Raw genomic sequence first — 17003 nt, forward strand, 5'->3', positions numbered from 1 at the left:
CTTAGGCGGTCAGTCTCTCCACTTTTACCCGAGAGCAAGTCTCACTGCAAGCAACCGCCATTAGATTTACTTCCCAGACTAGACAGGCTCAGAATTCCCCTGCGCTGGTTCACTCTCGGGAAACCTTCTTATCTCGGAACAACTTTAAACGAAGCTCATCCCACCCCACCCCCCGCCGCCCCCATAATCCACAGGAGCGTCGCTGCCCTTAAGTGCTTTCAGGATCGTGCCCTCTTTGTGCTCCAGAACTTGCGCGCTTCAAAAACCAATCGTTCCGCGTGCACATTTACACGGGTGTGCAAATATATCCCAAACCCACAACATCTGCCAAGATGCATAAACACATACGAAGCTCCAAAACCACAGCGGGCAGCCCACAATCGGACTTCCCACACCCCTTATACACTGGTGGTGGGTGCTTCCAAGACACCCACCCTCCCCAAAAGAAAACTTACATCCAAAAAAAAAAACCGCACGATCCAAAAGGTTCGCTCGCGCCACCATGGTGGCGCGCCTTCCTTTTGCATTCCACTACCACAGGCAGAAAATATGGGAAGTGGGGGCGAGGGGGGGGAGTTCGAATTAAAAAGGAATGAATGAATTAATCAATGAATGACCGAGGAGCCCCACTTTCCCTCCGCTCGCGGAGAATACACGCGCGCCCGCTTGGCGAGCCGCGCACACCGCTCCGCTCTCCAGCTGCCGGCGCGCAATTGGCAAGGGGGGTGTGGTGGGAAGCGAGCGGCGAGGGTGTGCACGCGTGTTTCTGCGCGCGTTCAAAAGGTGAGAGGCGGTCGACCTCCCCCTGCCCGCGCAGCCCCTTCCAGCTTTTGCAAGACGCATCGCCCCCAAATAGCAATAATGATAGCAATAAACAATAAATGCAAACGCTGACCCCCCGAAGTTGCAGAAGGGGAAGAGCCGCAGAAAGGCTCGTTTCTTTCTCCTCCTTTAGCGGCTCTTGCGCCTTCCTTCCCCCCATTCCACGTTTCCCCTCCGCGCGCACCCCTTCCCCTTCTCTCTCTCCCTTTCCCCCCTCCTCCCTTGCCCATTTTGGCTTATATTCAAATGTGGGTCAGGGGTGAGCGGCTCCCAACGTCACCAGCTTACAAGATGGCGCTGAGAGGAAGGCTGTGAGATAAGGAACGGGCTGCTATAAGCCGGGAGGACAGGCGAGGAGCGAGGAGGCGGCGGCGGAGAAGGTGGTGGCTGCGACGGGGGACCCTCCCGGGAAAATCCCCTGGCCCCAAGCATGCCGGAGAAAAGGTAAGCGGCCGCCCGAGCGGGGACTCCGGGCTCTGCCGCGCTCCCGGCAGGGGGTGTGTATGCATGCCCGTGCGGATGCGCGCACACGTGTGCGGCGCTGGCCGGACCGCGACGGCAGCCTCCGCCGCCGTTGCCCGGGTTTGCCTGGCGCTGCGCTGCATGCAAAGCCCGCCCTCGAAGTCCGCGCGGGGAGTCCACACAAAGGAAGGGCGAGCGGACTTCGCGCAGCCCGCTGTGCGCGTCGGAGAGGAGCCTCGGTGGCATTTTGCAGTGCAGCCCAACAGAACCCCCGGCGTGTGCAATACATATATATATCTATATACCGTATATATAGAGAGAGAGAATATTAACGTGCCTCCTCTCTCTTTTTTTGCATTATTTCCCCCGCTCCGTTTTAATTTTTCCAAAGTGTGCTATTGGAAACGAGAGCCCTCGCAACTCGTCGTGGCCGCTGGCTTTGCAAACTTTGCCTTGCTCCCTCTCTTCTTCCTTCCCTCTTTGTGTGTGTGGGGTGTTTTGCATTGCTCTGCCCTATGGCTGAGCCCATGCCTCCCGGGGGGAGGGGGAGGGCGAGGAGGAGGAGGAGGGGGCGGGGTAGAAGAGAGAGGGAGGGAGGGAGGGAAGGGGGCATTAGCGAAGCCGCTGCAGCTGCCGCCGCTGCCTCCGCGTTGGACAAGCCTTGGGCGAAGGGGTGGGGGCCCCTGATGGACGGCTCTCCCCTCCCCCCCTCATTGATTCCGACTCTTGGAGGTGGGTGCAGCTAAGCAATTATTTTGAGAGAGGGGTGTGTGCGCGAGGGTGGGTGGGGGGCGCACATGGAAAAAGCGAGCGCCAGGGGGGCGTTGCATTTTGCATAGGCTTGCGTTTGTGGCAGGAGCGAGCCTTTCCTCCTGCAACCGGGGTGGGGGGGAGGTTGGTCGGTTTGGAGAGGGAGGGGGGCCCGGCAGGCTCGGGGAAAGGCTTGCGGGGGGGGGCGCTGAAGAGACCCGGCGTGGCATGGCCGTGGCTCGGACTGGACCCTTTCTCCACCCCTCCGGTCTCCTCGCCGAAGCGATCCGCGGAGCCCCCATCGATGGCGACGGAAAGGTGACCCCATCTCCACGACCTCCCTTTCTTCCTCCTCGGGCCGAGCCCCTCTTTCAAGCTGCGTTTGAACTTTTGCCACATCGCTTGCGCCTCTCTCTCTCTCTCCCCCCCCCCGCTTCCTTTCACCTCCATCTCCATTGAGAGCGAAGAGACACAGGCGCTGTGGGGCGTTGTTAAGATCTGGGGGCTTTTGTTGCTGCTGCTGCGAAATTCAAAGGGACTAGAAACCGGAGGGTTGCCTTCCCCGGGCGGACTCTTGGCGTTCCCGCAGCAGCGCCACCGCTGCCAGCCTTGCAGCCTCGAATCCCTTTCTGGAATCTATAGATTTCCCTTCTCCTTTTTTAAAATGTGCTGCTTTAAGAATACTCTATCCGAAAGACGCACACGTTTCAGCAATGCGTAACTTTCAAGCTGCCCTGGAGTCAGGCTTGCCCTTTCCCCTCCCCGAACTGAATAGCCTCTCTCCTTCCCCCCCACCCCGGCAAAAAAAGAAACAATTGAGGAATAGTCTTAAGTAAGGACTTCGGTATACTGTATATGTATGATGTGTATTTAAAAAGGCAAAAGGGAAGCCCGAAGTTTGTGAATTTTCAACCAGAAAGCTTTCACTTGAGTTTGCTGTTGGTGGAGAAATGGCATTTCTCTCTGTGTGTGCGTGCCGTGCAGTTTTAGTCAATTTTGATGCTATTGATGAATGAAATGTGTGTTTCTCTCTGCATGGAAAAAGGCTCTCTCCTCTCTAACTTGGATGGCTGACATTTGCAAATGAAAGTCGCCCATTTGGCTCTTGCTGAGAATCTTGGGTTTAGGGACCCTTTTTAAATGTGAACTTCTGGAAGAAGCTCGAAGGATCCCCTGTTTTTAATTTCTCCCTGGTTGAAATGGGTGCACCAGGGAGGGCAGAAGAGGGTGCCTTCTCCTCTGCCCCCCCCTCCAACATAGTGCAGTTTTTTCCTTTATCAGAGATGCCAGCTGGTTCCTTCTCTTTTAGCCATTTTACTCGGGATGGCTGTGTTGTCATTGTCATTGGTTGGGGAGGTGTTTTTAACATTGCCCTTAAGATTTTTTTGGGGAAAAAAACACAACTATTTAAAATTCTTATAAACAACAACCCCCCCCCCCCCGGCTTGAAAGGAAATAAAAATGTTTGCTGGGACTTGGCTGTCACTTAGGCCACTCTGTTGAATTGTGTTTGGACATTTGAAGGAAGGGTGAATTTTTTTTGCATAGCGAATTCAGCCTTAAAAATTTGTACACTGAGAGATGCGTGGCAAAATGTGATGTTGGTTTGAAGGCATGTGGGAGGATTGGGGAGCGGAGGAAAAAGTTATGGTTTTTTTGGAAACACAGAACTCTTGACTGCGAAACATTTCTTGGTTTTTTGTTTGTTTTTTACGGAAGATAAAACGCGATTTTATTAGAATGGGGAGATATTTGCATGAATAATGAGTGGAGGAGGAGGAAAGGAAACGGCTTATTTCAAACAAAAGGTTTGGGTTGGTTTTTTTCCAGAGCCAAACTTCATCTTTTCATCAGGCGTCAAAAACTGGCTGTTTAGGATTGTGTGTGTTGCAATTCCACATGCGGTCAGTGACATGAGGGGAAATTGACTTATTCCCATAACTGTGGGTTGCTACTTTGATGCTTTCTACCCAGTCTTGAATTGCGACAGTGCTTAGGTTGGGTTGAATTCCTTTTTTTTAAAAGAAACTTTCGGAGTTCCGAAGCAGAATACATGGTGGTTATCCTTAAAAAAAAATTTTTTTTAAAGAAACCTGAACCAAAATCAAGTTGACTTCAATGGGATCTACAGATGGTATTAAGTGGGTGCAGAAGTTGGGAGTTTCTTTTTTCTTTTTAAAAAATCCCAGCAGTTCCACCACCTGCTTCCGTCATGTCATCTCACCAACTGGGGATCCAAAATAAATTTGAGAATAAACCCCCTTTGCATTTGTTCATATGTTCTCTCCAGGGCATAAATGTCTCGTTCCGTTGGGATCCAAATTCATTCCGCACACATGCACCGGAAATGCATTCTCTTAAGTGGACTAGGACCCCGCTCGCCTCTGGTGCAAGGAAATACATGTGCCTCCCATGTTTGAAGTTGTGCTGTCATGCCATTTTTGGAAGGGTGACGGTGCGTCGAAAAAGAGGGCGAGTATTTAATCTTGACAGTCCTTAAGGGGGGGATGCAAGTCATCCTTCCTATGTGATAGCTCACCTTTTCAGATGTTCATGCACCTACTTCTTAAAAAAAACAAACAAACCCAGAAGCAGCAACTTCTGTGTGTTGGAAGAGATCTGGATCTTGCATGCCTTTTTCAAACTTCCCAAGATGTAAACATTGAAATAATTTTTTTGTTCTCTTTTTAAAAGGAACTCCCTGTAGAGAATAGCACCTAGGTAATAGAAACAGCATCAAGTTCTTAATTTGTGCGGGCTGCTGCTGCTTTGCTGAACGACTTGGGCTGGAAAACGTGTTATAGATACCTGAAAAGTGTGTTATATAGATGCCTGAAGCTTTAAGCTATCACGTAATAAAGCTCCTGTCCTGTCCGCCAGCCCTGGATAGTTTAGCAGAAGCAACTGTGTGATAAGGAAGCCTCAGACCTCAGAGGTGGATGGGTGCGCTCTATAATTGTTTGGCCAGGCTTTTAGATGGGTGGGGGTGGGGGCAGAGAGCTGAAATGGATTTACGCCTAACCCTGGTTGCTGCAGTCCCCAAAAAATTTCTACAATGCTGCTGAAGGTTGGGGGTTTTTTGGGAGGAAGACAAACAAAAGGGCCAGCGAGGTGAGGCAATTTGAGGAAGCTAGTGGCAAACTCTCTGAAAAGCAGAAATAGCCTATTACAGGTGTTTTTAAGAGAGGGGAGGGGTGGCAGTTCACAAACAGCATTGTTCTGATCACTGGCATGGGAAAAAAATTAAGACATTCGATCCTATGGATGGTCTTTATTTTTCTTTCCACTGTTGCAAAATCCCAATTTTTACATCGGCAGATGGCTCCTTTGAAAGCCGTGGCATGTTAATGGGGCATCTCTTTGGTAGGGGTTTGCCATTTCAGGAGAGAGTTTTTGTTATTTTTTTCCTGTAAGGCAAACCCACGTGCATTTCTTTTTTCTACTGTTGAGTCAGACTGTGCCCCTTTTTAATTTGCTTGTTGTGTTAATCGGGAATATCCTACTTTCTTAAGGCTAGTTAGTGCTTCTGGTTTTTCCTTGCAGCTTAAGACCCCTCGCCTCCTTAGGGCGACTTGGTTTCAACAACTCCACAGCAGATGTTGTCTTGGAAAGTTTTTTTTTTTAGGAGGGGGGGAAGGGGCGGAAACGCATTGCATTTGTGATTCAGCCATTATGCAGGCTGTGACAGTCTAAGCTCAATGGGGTCTGAAGAAGTGGGGGAAGGGCTTGGGGTGGAGGGGGTGTGTCTTGCATTTCAGCATCGCTGGACATGCCGGTTGGGCTCTGCGGCGAAAAAAATTAACAGGGCTCAGCTGTTGAATTGATTATGGAGAAATCCAAGCCTGGCTATAAAACCGGGGAATTTTTAAATCGCAATCGTATGGAAACCCCTTTCCAGGGCTTGACTCGGCTAAAGGAGAAAGGTGGCGGTCGGTACCGCTAAGGTTGTTCAAAGAGAGGTTTAAGGATTGCCTTTTGGCACTTTGATGAAGCCCAGTGTGTTGTAATAAGAAGGCATGGATTGAGTCAACCCATGCCAGAGCCAGATTTTTTTAACAGATAGTCGTCGTATTTGGCCCAGTGCCTGCCTTCTTGGGGGCAGCTTAGCATGTGAGCAGTTCTAACACACAGCACATGCAATTTTGCAATCTGGTGGAGCTTTCTGCACAACATCCCCCATTCTGCAAATGCGCCCACAGGCCCAGAAAGCTTCGGAAGAATACTGGATATTGTGTCTTCACAACTTGGATGTAGGAGACTCTGCAGTCCGATCGGAAGCGGCTGCTGTTTATACCTGTGTGGCAGTTTCCGCGGCCAAATCCTACCCTAACTGGACCTCGACCTCGACCCCCCCACCCCACCCCCACGGGCTTCTTCCGATACCAGCTTTCTAAAATGGTAGGAAATTGCCTGCGCGGTTTATTAGTTAGCTTTCCTGAGCGTGATGAGCGTAGGGATGGAGTACGACACCTATGTCTCCAGATGTTGCCAGACTACAACTCCCATCATGCCCCACCATTGGGCCTTGCATGCTGCAGCTGATGAGAGATTTCCAGGCAAACAAAAGAGTTTAAACCGGTGGAATTCACTGTGGCGAAAGGCAGCGATGGCCACCAATTGGCACGGCTTTAAAAAGACAGATGCACAGAGGACCCAAGGTTCTGTTTTGCTTTGTGCATCGGAATACCGTTTGCTGGGAAGCTCAGGTGAGTGAGAGGGATGCTGCAGCCGGGTCCTGCTTGCTGGCTTCCCATTGGTTACTGTGAGAAGAGGATGCCGGGCTCGATGGACCTCAGGCCTGGTCCACTTTTGTCCATGTGGGTTGAAGGCTCACTTTCGTTCCGTGAGCTGATACGGCTACTATTCCACAATTTGTCCTATAACGCTGCAGATATTTCATGTCATTGTACCACAGTTACTATGGTAAAGAAAGTCTCGAAATGGGCACCATTAATTATACCTCCATGCTCCCCCCCCCTTTTCTTCTCCCTACTCTGCACTTACAACTTCCAAGAGGTTTCCAGAACCTATTCGGTCTTCCCTGCGAAAGCCGCCTCCTTCATCGAACCTTATAACCGACGTGGCATCTCTGGGATGCTTTTTGATGTCGCTTACATCAAACGCAGGTGGCGCTGTGGGTTAAACCACAGAGCCTAGAGCTTGCCGATCAGAAGGTCGGCGGTTCGAACCCCTGTGAGGGGGTGAGCTCCCGTTGCTCGGTCCCTGCTCCTGCCAACCTAGCAGTTTGAAAGCATCTCAAAGTGCAAGTAGATAAATAGGTACCGCTACAGCGGGAAGGTAAACGGCGTTTCCGTGTGCTGCTCTGATTCGCCAGAAGCGGCTTAGTCATGCTGGCCACATGACCTGGAAGCTGTACGCCGGCTCCCTCGGCTAATAATGCGAGATGAGCGCCGCAACCCCAGAGTCGGTCACGACTGGACCTAATGTTCAGGGGTCCCTTTACCTTTTTTACGATGGGCAACGGGGCATCTTGGCACATTTAAACTTGCGAGAATTAACCACGTATTAGATCACGCCCCCCCCTTGGAAGGGAGACACGGCCGCCTCTTGCTCGCTGCTGGGCTGTGTTAGAAAGAGGAAGGAAAAGGAACGCGAGCAGAAGCCAGAAAGACTCGGCTCGTAAAAAGTGCTGTCAATTAATTTATTATCATTTTAAAAAGCAGCGGTTTAGGGGAATTGCAGCAAGAGAGAACTCCTCCCCCCCCCCACAGCACCACCACTTGCCTCGGTAGCTGTACCTGCGGTGACAGGTGGACTAAGCACCCGTGCTTCTTCGCCTGCGTTTGGACAGAGGCCCATAGTTGGCTACAAACTGCAATCCAGGATTAATCCTCACACAGTGTTTTCTTTCCATATATCAGATTTCTCATTTCGTTAATAAACAGCTCCCAGCCGTGCACTTGCAGTCAGCTGTTTGGAGAAGCAGAAGTTGCCCTGGGTGGAGGGGGTGGGGGGGAGGGGGTCTCCCCCCCCCCCCGCTTTGCATTATTGAGATGACTGCTCTCAGGCCTGTCCTATTTTCTTGACCCGAGGAGGACTTGGATGGTATTTGCATTGGGGAAGTCTTGAGCTAGGAACTCAACTTGCTGGGAGGTGTTTGTTTCAGGTGTTCTGGTTGGTCCTGTTGGGTGGGTGGGTGGGGGGGAAGGAAGGAAGAGGTTTTCACTTACGGCACGGAGGGGAGACACTTTAAACGATGTACCTCAAAAGGTGGTCCTGGAAAGAATTCTTGATGTCCTATCATTTGAGGTTAAAAAAACAAAACGTTTGATTCTGATGCCCAGGATTTTTTTTTTCTTGGGGCAGTGGAAATGTCCAGCTTTTCCTCGCTTGTCCTTTTGACGCTGTACTTGAGAACAGCCTCATCCTCTTAAATCATAGAGTTGGAAGAGACCCCAAGGGCCATCCAGTCCAACCCCCTGCCAAGCAGGAAACATCATCAAAGCATTCTTGACATATGCCTGTCAAGCCTCTGCTTAAAGACCTCCAAAGGAGGAGACTCCACCACACTCCTTGGTAGCAAATTCCACTGCCGAACAGCTCTTACTGTCAGGAAGTTCTTCCTAATGTTTAGGTGGAATCTTCTTTCTTGTAGTTTGAATCCATTGCTCCGTGTCCGCTTCTCTGGAGCAGCAGAAAACAACCTTTCTCCCTCTTCTATATGACATCATTTTATATATTTGAACATGGCTATCATATCACCCCTTAACCTTCTCTTTTCCAGGCTAAACATGCCCAGCTCCCTAAGCCGTTCCTCATAAGGCATCGTTTCCAGGCCTTTGACCATTTTGGTTGCCCTCTTCTGGACACGTTCCAGCTTGTCGGTATCCTTCTTGAACTTGATCTTGGGAAGAATGAAAAATTGAGAGAAAAGACCAGAGAGGAAGTGCTGGATGTTAGGAATTTGCCCCCCGCCCCCCTTCTTAACTTAATATACCTTTGCTTTCCCAAAACATGCATTCATAAAAAGCATAGCATTAGTTTATTTTATTTCTAGCACTTGTGAAGTATTTGGAGCACATTTTGTCCGTGGTAATCATAACAGGACGCTTCGTGAAGTGAGGCCAGTATAACTGCAGTCCGTGCTTTTAGGCGGAGTGAAGTAGACCACAAATTTAACACACCTGGAGTACTATTGTGTGTCGTTTCCCGACACCACTGTTTCAGATGGGGTATTGGCATGCTGGAACGCGCGCAGAGGAGGGCAACCAAGATGACCGAGGGTCTGGAAACCAAGCCTTACGAGGAACGGTTGAGAGAATTGGGTATGTTTAGCCTGGGGGGAAAAGAGGAAGACGGGGCAAGGGATACGATAGCCATCTTCAAATATCTGAAGGACTGTCACATGGAAGACAAGAGCAAGCTTGTTTTCTCCTGCTCGGGATGGTAGGACCCGAACCAATGGATTCAAATGGCAAGAGAGGGAATTCTGACTAAACGTCAGCGGTAGGAGCTGTTTGGCAGTGGAACGGACTCCCTTGGAAGGTGGAAGAGGCTCCTTCATTGGAGCTTGTGAAACAGAGGTTGGGTAGCCATCCAGTGCCGTCTTACCCATAGGCGCTAGGGGTGCAGAGCCCCCGGGCGCTGGGCTCTCAGGCCGGGGCGTGAGAGTTGAATCCGGGGAAGAGCCTGCCTGTCGGTTGGACCGCTGCGGCAGGCTGTTCTGCTGCGGGCGGCTCTGCGCTGCGAGTTCCGGGGTGACCGAGCCAGCGAGACACTGAGGCAGCCGGCCGGCTCTGCCCTCCTGCGCAGGCAACCTGGGGGGGGGGGCACCGGGCAGATATTTGCACCCCGATGCTGCATATGCTTAAGACAGCCCTGTAGCCATCAGTCAGGGATTCTTTAGCTGTCATTCCTAGGGGATAAAGAGCCCTCCCGATGTGTTTGGAACAATTCCCGAACCATTGGCCATGCCGGGGGAGTTAGATGGGAGCACTGACTTTGGATGGTGGCCGGCGTGCATAGCTGTCAACTTTCGGATTTGAAAATAAGGGATCAGCAGCAGCCTCACCTGTCCTGGGGACAGTCTACGGCAGGGGTCCCCAAACTAAGGCCCGGGGGCTGGATGCGGCCCAATCGCCTTCTAAATCCGGCCCGCGGATGGTCCGGGAATCAGCATGTTTTTAAACGAGTAGAACATGTCCTTTTGTTTAAAATGCATCTCTGGGTTATTTGTGGGGCCTGCCTGGTGTTTTTACATGAGTAGAATGTGTCCTTTTGTTTAAAATGCATCTCTGGGTTATTTGTGGGGCATAGGAATTCGTTCATATTTTTATTTCAAAATATAGTCCGGCCCCCCACAAGGTCTGAGGGACAGTGGACCGGCCCCCGGCTGAAAAAGTTTGCCGACCCCTGGGTCTACGGTATATCTAACAATCCAGGATAGCAGCGGGAAACGGTGCTGGAATAAGGGAATTTCCAGCAAAAAAAGGGAAGGCTGACAGCTATGCCAGGGTATCACAGGGTCCCCATCACTCTTTGCAGGTAGAGATTTTGGGGGATTGAAGCTTTGACCTTCCAAGGAGCCTGTGGGTCCCCTCTTGCCTCCCCTGGCCTTAGCAACTGCCCACTTGAAACTTCCTTTCGGGGAGAGCTGCCTGAGGCTTCCATCCCTCCTCCTTGCCCATGTGCCGCCCTCATCCCGCCTCTCCTACATAAAGACACGAGTTCTCCTACATTCCTCTCTCTGTTTCACCTTGTGGCAGACGGGAGTTTTTTCACACTCCTCCTTCCTGCATTTCTGTTGGTGTTGCAACTCTCCCTTGGGGGGGGGGAAGACACCCGGGCCTTGACCATCTGCCTGCCTGCATGTGTATTTTCCTGCAAGAGCCCCACCCCAGCTGCTCGAGCCCTGTGCCCCTTTTTTGAGACCATTGTGGGAAGGGGGTAGTGGGAGAGCGAAGTGAGCCTGTTATAGGATTAGCTTTTATTAGCAAAAGAATGTCTCTCTGTGTGTTTGTGCTCCTGAGTTGCGCCAGATAAGGCCGTAAGGTAATTACTGCTTGCCCATTGGGGGGGAAAGGTCCAGCGGTGGGTGGGGCCATAGGCAAAAGGGGGTGGAGCAAACACAGGTCTGCTCTACCTTGATGCAGTACAGTGGTGCCTCGCTTAACGAATGCCCTGCTTAACGAAATTTCCGCTTAACGAAAGGTTTTTTCTAGCGGAGGTTGCCTCGCTAGACGAATTCGTTTTACGAAAAATACGTCTAGTGAATCGCGGTTTCCCATAGGAATGCATTGAAATTCAATTAATGTGTTCCTATGGGCAACAAAAAATAAAAAAAATCAATGCATTCCTATGGGATTCGCTATATGAATTTTTCGTTATAAGAAAAGACCCGTGGAACGAATTAAATTCGTCTAGCGAGACACCACTGTATATATCTAACCCTGCAGGACTCCTGAGTTCAACGGCGTTCTCATCCCTTACGGTTCCCAGCCCCTAGGATTCAGAGGCATACTGCCTCCAGCCGTGGTTTTAAGACAGGCACCCGCAAACTCGGCCCTCCAGCTGTTTTGGGACTACAAGTCCCATCATCCCTGACCACTGGACCTGTTAGCTAGGGATGATGGGAGTTGTAGTCCCAAAACAGCTGGAGGGCCGAGTTTGGGGATGCCTGCTTTAGGTCATAGCAGTCGCGGCTAGCAACATTCTGTGAATTTGGCTAATCCTCTTTTGCAGTGTTAGAAACTCCCAGATCATAGAATTGTAGAGCTGGAAGGGACCCAGAGGATCATCTAGTCTAACCCCCCTGCAATACAGGAATATGCAGTTGTCTCATATGGGGATCGAACCTGCAACCTCAGTGTAACCAGCATCACGCTCTAACCAGCTGAGCTATCCAGCTAATCACCAAATGGAGCCTTAAACCTAGGTTGTGGTCACCACAACGGAACCTCTAGGTGCCATTTTTTATTTTTTATTTTACAATGAAATTTATTTTTGTTGTTGTTCATTTCTTTATCACTTTATATTTTAAAGAAGAAATCTCAAAGCAGTCTCAAAGCAGACATGAAATAATCCATAATAAAACCAAGCTCCAAGGAGAATATTTCAGATCCTTCTCTCAGTGACAGTTTGCTTTCCTCATATCTATTTACCTACTTAATTAATATAGCTGCCCCATAGGAGAAGAACTCTAGGAAGGCAGTTTGGTGTAGTGGTTAGTGTCGGACTCGGACCTGGGGATCAGGGTTCAAATCCCCACTCTGTCATGAAGCTTTCACTGTGGGATCTTGGGAGTCAGTCGCAGCCTCTTAGCCTACCTCACAGGGTCGTTGTAGGGATTAACCGCGGAGGGCTGTGTGAATCATGTACTTCTTGGAGAAAAAGGTGGGCTTTAAATGCAGCAAATAAGCTCTTCTGATAACCTGCTAAAGAAAGTCGGATGGAGATGTCAGTTGCCAACCTGGCACCCAGAGATCTCCACGAGGTCATAATTGGGGACCCACCAGTTGCACCTAGGGCATTTATAACACTGCTTTGAAGCCATCCAAGTTGGTGGCCATTGCCACTTCTCATGGAAGCGGGGCATTGATCTCTGTACCGGTGCTACTGTTGGGCAGAATGAGATGCATGCCTCAGGCGGCAGGCTCTCCTTCCTGCATTCCCCAAGCTTCCCTTTGGTGCGGAGGAAGACGTTAATGCAGGCATCTCCAAACTTTGGCCCTCCAGATGTTTTGGACTACAATTCCCATCATCCCTGACCACTGGTCCTGTTAGCTAGGGATCATGGGAGTTGTAGGCCAAAACATCTGGAGGGCCGCAGTTTGGGGATGCCTGCGTTAATGCCTCCCTTTATATATACTGATTTTTCACCACTGTAATCAACCAGGCTGAAGGGACGCGGGTGGCGCTGTGGGTTAAACCACTGAGCCTAGGGCTTGCCGATCAGAAGGTCGGCGGTTCGAATCCCCGCGACGGGGTGAGCTCCCGTTGCTCGGTCCCATCCCCTGCCAACCCAGCAGTTGGAAAGCACATCAAAGTGCAAGTAGATAAATAGGTACCGCTCCGGCGGGAAGGTAAACGGCGTTTCCATGTGCTGCTCTGGTTTCGCCAGAAGTGGCTTAGCCATGCTGGCCACATGACCCGGAAGCTGTACGCCGGCTCCCTCGGCCAGTAAAGCGAGATGAGCGCCGCAACCCCAGAGTCGTCTGCGACTGGACCTAACGGTCAGGGGTACCTTTACCTTTAATTAACCAGGCTAGTTACAAAAAAGAAATTAAAGGAGCAAGGCGTGTACCTATAGCTAAGTAAAACATACAAAAAAAATGCCCAGAGGTCCATTTAAAAGCTGGTACAGTGGTACCTCGACACCCGAATGACTCTACTTCCGAAGGTTTCGACTTACGAAGCTGACAACCCCCGGAAGTCTTTTCGCTGTAGTAAGAAACCACAACCTGAGAATGCCTGAATAAAGCAATAATAACAATAACATTACAATTAATTACCTGCCCTTTGCTTCAAAGTCCCGGGGTGGGTTGCAACAATTGAAGCACGATATTAAAATCAGTTTAAGAGCAACTTAAGTTACAGAAATAAGGGGGGGGTGTCCCTTTAAAAAAATGCACAACTCAAGTGTAATGAGGTGCGTCTTCAACATTCGATGACAGCTGTATGATGGTTTCAGGCGCACCTCTGGTGGGGGGTTTCCCATAATTTAGGGGGCACCACAGAGGAGGCCCTCTCCCAAGCCACTCCTCCCCCCCCCCGGTTCTGAGGGTGATGGAACAACCAGGATGGCACCCCTCCACCAATGTCAGTCTGTAGGGAAGCAGGCGGTTTTACAGGTATTTGGCACCTGAGTCGTTTGGGAGGTGTTAAATGTCAGCACCTTGAATTGGGCCTGGGAATGACAACCAGTGCAGCTGTTTCAAAAGGAGGGTTACAGGACACCTGAAGGGAACCCAGGTCAGTAATCTGCATTTTGGGCCAGTTGAAGTTTCTGAATTGCTTTCAAGGGCAGCCCCACGGAGAGGGCATTGCAGCAATCCAGCCTGGAGCAATGGAGCACAGTGCTCTTTAAAGAGCAGAAAAACAGTTGTGCTAAAGGTGCAGCTCCGAAAGGGAGAAATCATTCAGCATTTTTTTTAAAAAAACTTGGCTGTTGCTGAAAATAAGATTCAATTGCTAGGTTTCAGTGGGGTGGGGTTAGAATCTTGCCTCTGGCTTCAGGCACCGAAGCACCTGGGGCTGGTTCTTGTAGGTCTGGATCTACTGGTTGATCACTGGCTGGTTTGCAGTAGATCCATCAAGCATTTCTGAGACCCTTTTGTTTAACAGCAGCAGCAAGGAAACGACCCTTCTGAAATCGAAGCCCCCCACCTGCACGATGTTTAAATTGGAACCATGTCGCTTTAAACAGCCGTGGCTTTCCCCCAAGGAATCCTGGGAATTGTAGTTTGTTAAGGGGGCTGAGAGTTGTTAGGAATTTGCCGCACAGAACTACATTTCCCAGAGTTCCCTGGGAAAAGGGGTTGAATTTTTTTATACCACTCTGGAAGGAAGAGTAGGGAATCTCCTAACAATTACCAGCATCAGCACCTTAACCAACTACTATACCCAGCATTCTTTGGGCGAAACAATGACTGCTTAAAGTGGTATGATCTTTCTTTAAACGTGTAGTGCAGATGGGCCAAAAGAGAATCTGGGGAAGCAGGACCAAACTTCTGTGTGGAAGTGGATTAATCCGTTCCAGACGGGTCCGCGGAGTACTCAACCTGAAGTGTACTTAACCCGAAGTATGAGTGTAATTGGTTCTGGAAGTCCGTACTTAACCTGCGGAGTTGTTGTTGTTGTTTAGTCGTTTAGTCGTGTCCGACTCTTCGTGACCCCATGGACTAGAGCACGCCAGGCACTCCTGTCTTTCACTGCCTCCCGCAGTTTGGTCAAACTCATGATAGGAGCTTCGAGAACACTGTCCAACCATCTCGTCCTCTGTCGTCCCCTTCTCCTAGTGCCCTCCATCTTTCCCGACATCAGGGTCTTTTCCAAGGAGTCTTCTCTTCTCATGAGGTGGCCAAAGTATTGGAGCCTCAGCTTCACGATCTGTCCTTCCAGGGAGCACTCAGGGCTGATTTCCTTAAGAATGGATAGGTTTGATCTTCTTGCAGTCCATGGGACTCTCAAGAGTCTCCTCCAGCACCATAATTCAAAAGCATCAATTCTTCGGCGATCAGCCTTCTTTATGGTCCAGCTCTCACTTCCATACATCACTACTGGGAAAACCATAGTGCAATAATCAAGTCCGATATTAGAGTCTGATAATAAAGTGCTACGATGTGTCATGCGTTCTTATCTCTTCCGACGGGCGGCTAGCTTCTTCCCCGTTTCACAGGAATGGTTTCCTCAGGGGGCGGACTCTTTCTAAGGTTCTCGTGTAAAAGCTTAAAATGACTACCGAAGCTCACAATTCTCAAAGATTCTCAAAGCGTTAATTAGTGGCATATTAATGCCTGAGCAGGTTGCATATATAAGGGATGGGGTGGCTGGGTTTTTGGTTTTTTTTTGTCTTTAACTCTGCCTTCTCCATGTCTCTTGTCTCCTGAGATTTGGGGCAAAGCTGATGGCTATGCAAAACATGTGGCTTTGTCATTTATTGCTTGCCTTTCCTCCTTGGTTCCAGCCTTGGGTTTCTTGTGATGTGACCGACTGAAAGACATGTTGGATGTGCACCGTCCTTAACAAGCGCTTCAGAGCATCTCTCTCTACCCCACCCCACCCCCGTTCAGTGAACATGCGTTAAGGATGGGAATAGAGTTTGCAGATGTGTTTTTGTGTTTGATGCAAGGTCAGGCAGGAAGTTACATCCCATGATTCCTGTGGTTTTTCTCTGAAGCTAGTCATTGTCTCTTGTCTGAAGCTAGTCATTTTTTATTTTTATTTATTTTGCTGTAGACCTTTACAAATGGAAGAGGCTCTTTCATTTCTCTTTGTACACACTATACATGTAGGGCACGTGACTTCTCCCAAAGAATTCTGGGAGCTGTTGGCCGTTGCAGCTCTGGGAGGTGTAAACTTAACTTCCCACCAGGGGCCTTTGAAGGAAGCCACTTTTAAGTGCATGGCACAAACTCAACCTCGCTGATCACTGTTAACAGGCATGGCTCGGTCTTGCCCAATTCTTCCTCCAGTTCCCTAACTTTAGGGTAACCACCGCTTCCTTCGCCGACTCTTATCACTGACCTTCCACCACGTCCCATGAAAACGGCATAGAAATAATTTTATTATTATTATTTATACCCCACCCATCTGGCTGGGATGCCCAGCCACTTTGGGCGGCTCCCAAGAGAATATTAAAAACATGATCAAACATAAAACATTAAAAGCTTCCCTAAACAGGGCTGCCTTCAGATGTCTTCTAAAAGTCAGATAGTTGCTTATTTCCTTGACATCTGATGAGAGGGTGTTCCACAGGGCGGGCGCCACTACTGAGAAGGTCCTCTGCCTGGTTCCCTGTAACCTCACTTCTCACAGTGAGGGACAGGGCCGTCTTACCCATAGGTGCTAGGGGTGCGGGGAACCGGGAACCGGGCTCTCAGGGGTGCCAGACCGAGTGTCCGGCACCCCAGAGCTTAGTCCGGGGAAGAGCCCGACTGTTGGTCGGAGCGCCACGACGGGCTCTTCTGTGGACGGCTCTGTGCCATGAGTTTGGGGGCGACCGAGCCAGCGAGATGTTGAGGCGGCCAGCCGGCTCTGCCCTCCTGCATGCCTGGGCATGGGCAACCTGGGGGGGGGGGCGCCGGGTGGATCTTTGCCCCCCAGGGCCGCATAGGCTTAAGATAGCCCTGGTGAGGGAACTGCCGGAAGGCCCTCAGAGCTAGACCTCTGTGTCCGGGCTGAACGATGGGGGTGGAGACGCTCCTCCTCAATTTCGGGGAAAATCTTTGTCCATTTCAGCGAAAGTCACATCAAATTTCATCTAGTGTATTTCTTTCCTCCCACGCCTT

The 17003-nt window shown here is 50.2% G+C and overlaps 1 protein-coding gene across 10 annotated transcripts in view; it reads left to right on the plus strand.

Annotated features, from left to right (window-relative positions):
• Window positions 1-1145: 1145 nt before the first annotated feature.
• HIC2 (HIC ZBTB transcriptional repressor 2) overlaps window positions 1146-17003 on the plus strand; it is a 123790-nt gene continuing 107932 nt past the window's right edge. For 5 of the 10 annotated variants that reach the window (XR_009556946.1, XM_035097866.2, XM_035097871.2 and 2 more), the window contains exon 1: window positions 1146-1266. The gene's annotated coding sequence lies outside the window, so the exon portion shown is untranslated. Of the gene's footprint in view, window positions 1267-1898; window positions 2017-2100; window positions 2353-17003 lie in introns of those variants that run through there. The other 5 variants (XM_035097867.2, XM_035097870.2, XM_035097874.2 and 2 more) reach the window with 2 other exon arrangements.

Source organism: Zootoca vivipara, chromosome 17, assembly GCF_963506605.1.
Source record: "Zootoca vivipara chromosome 17, rZooViv1.1, whole genome shotgun sequence".
NCBI classification, from domain to species: Eukaryota; Metazoa; Chordata; class Lepidosauria; order Squamata; family Lacertidae; genus Zootoca; species Zootoca vivipara.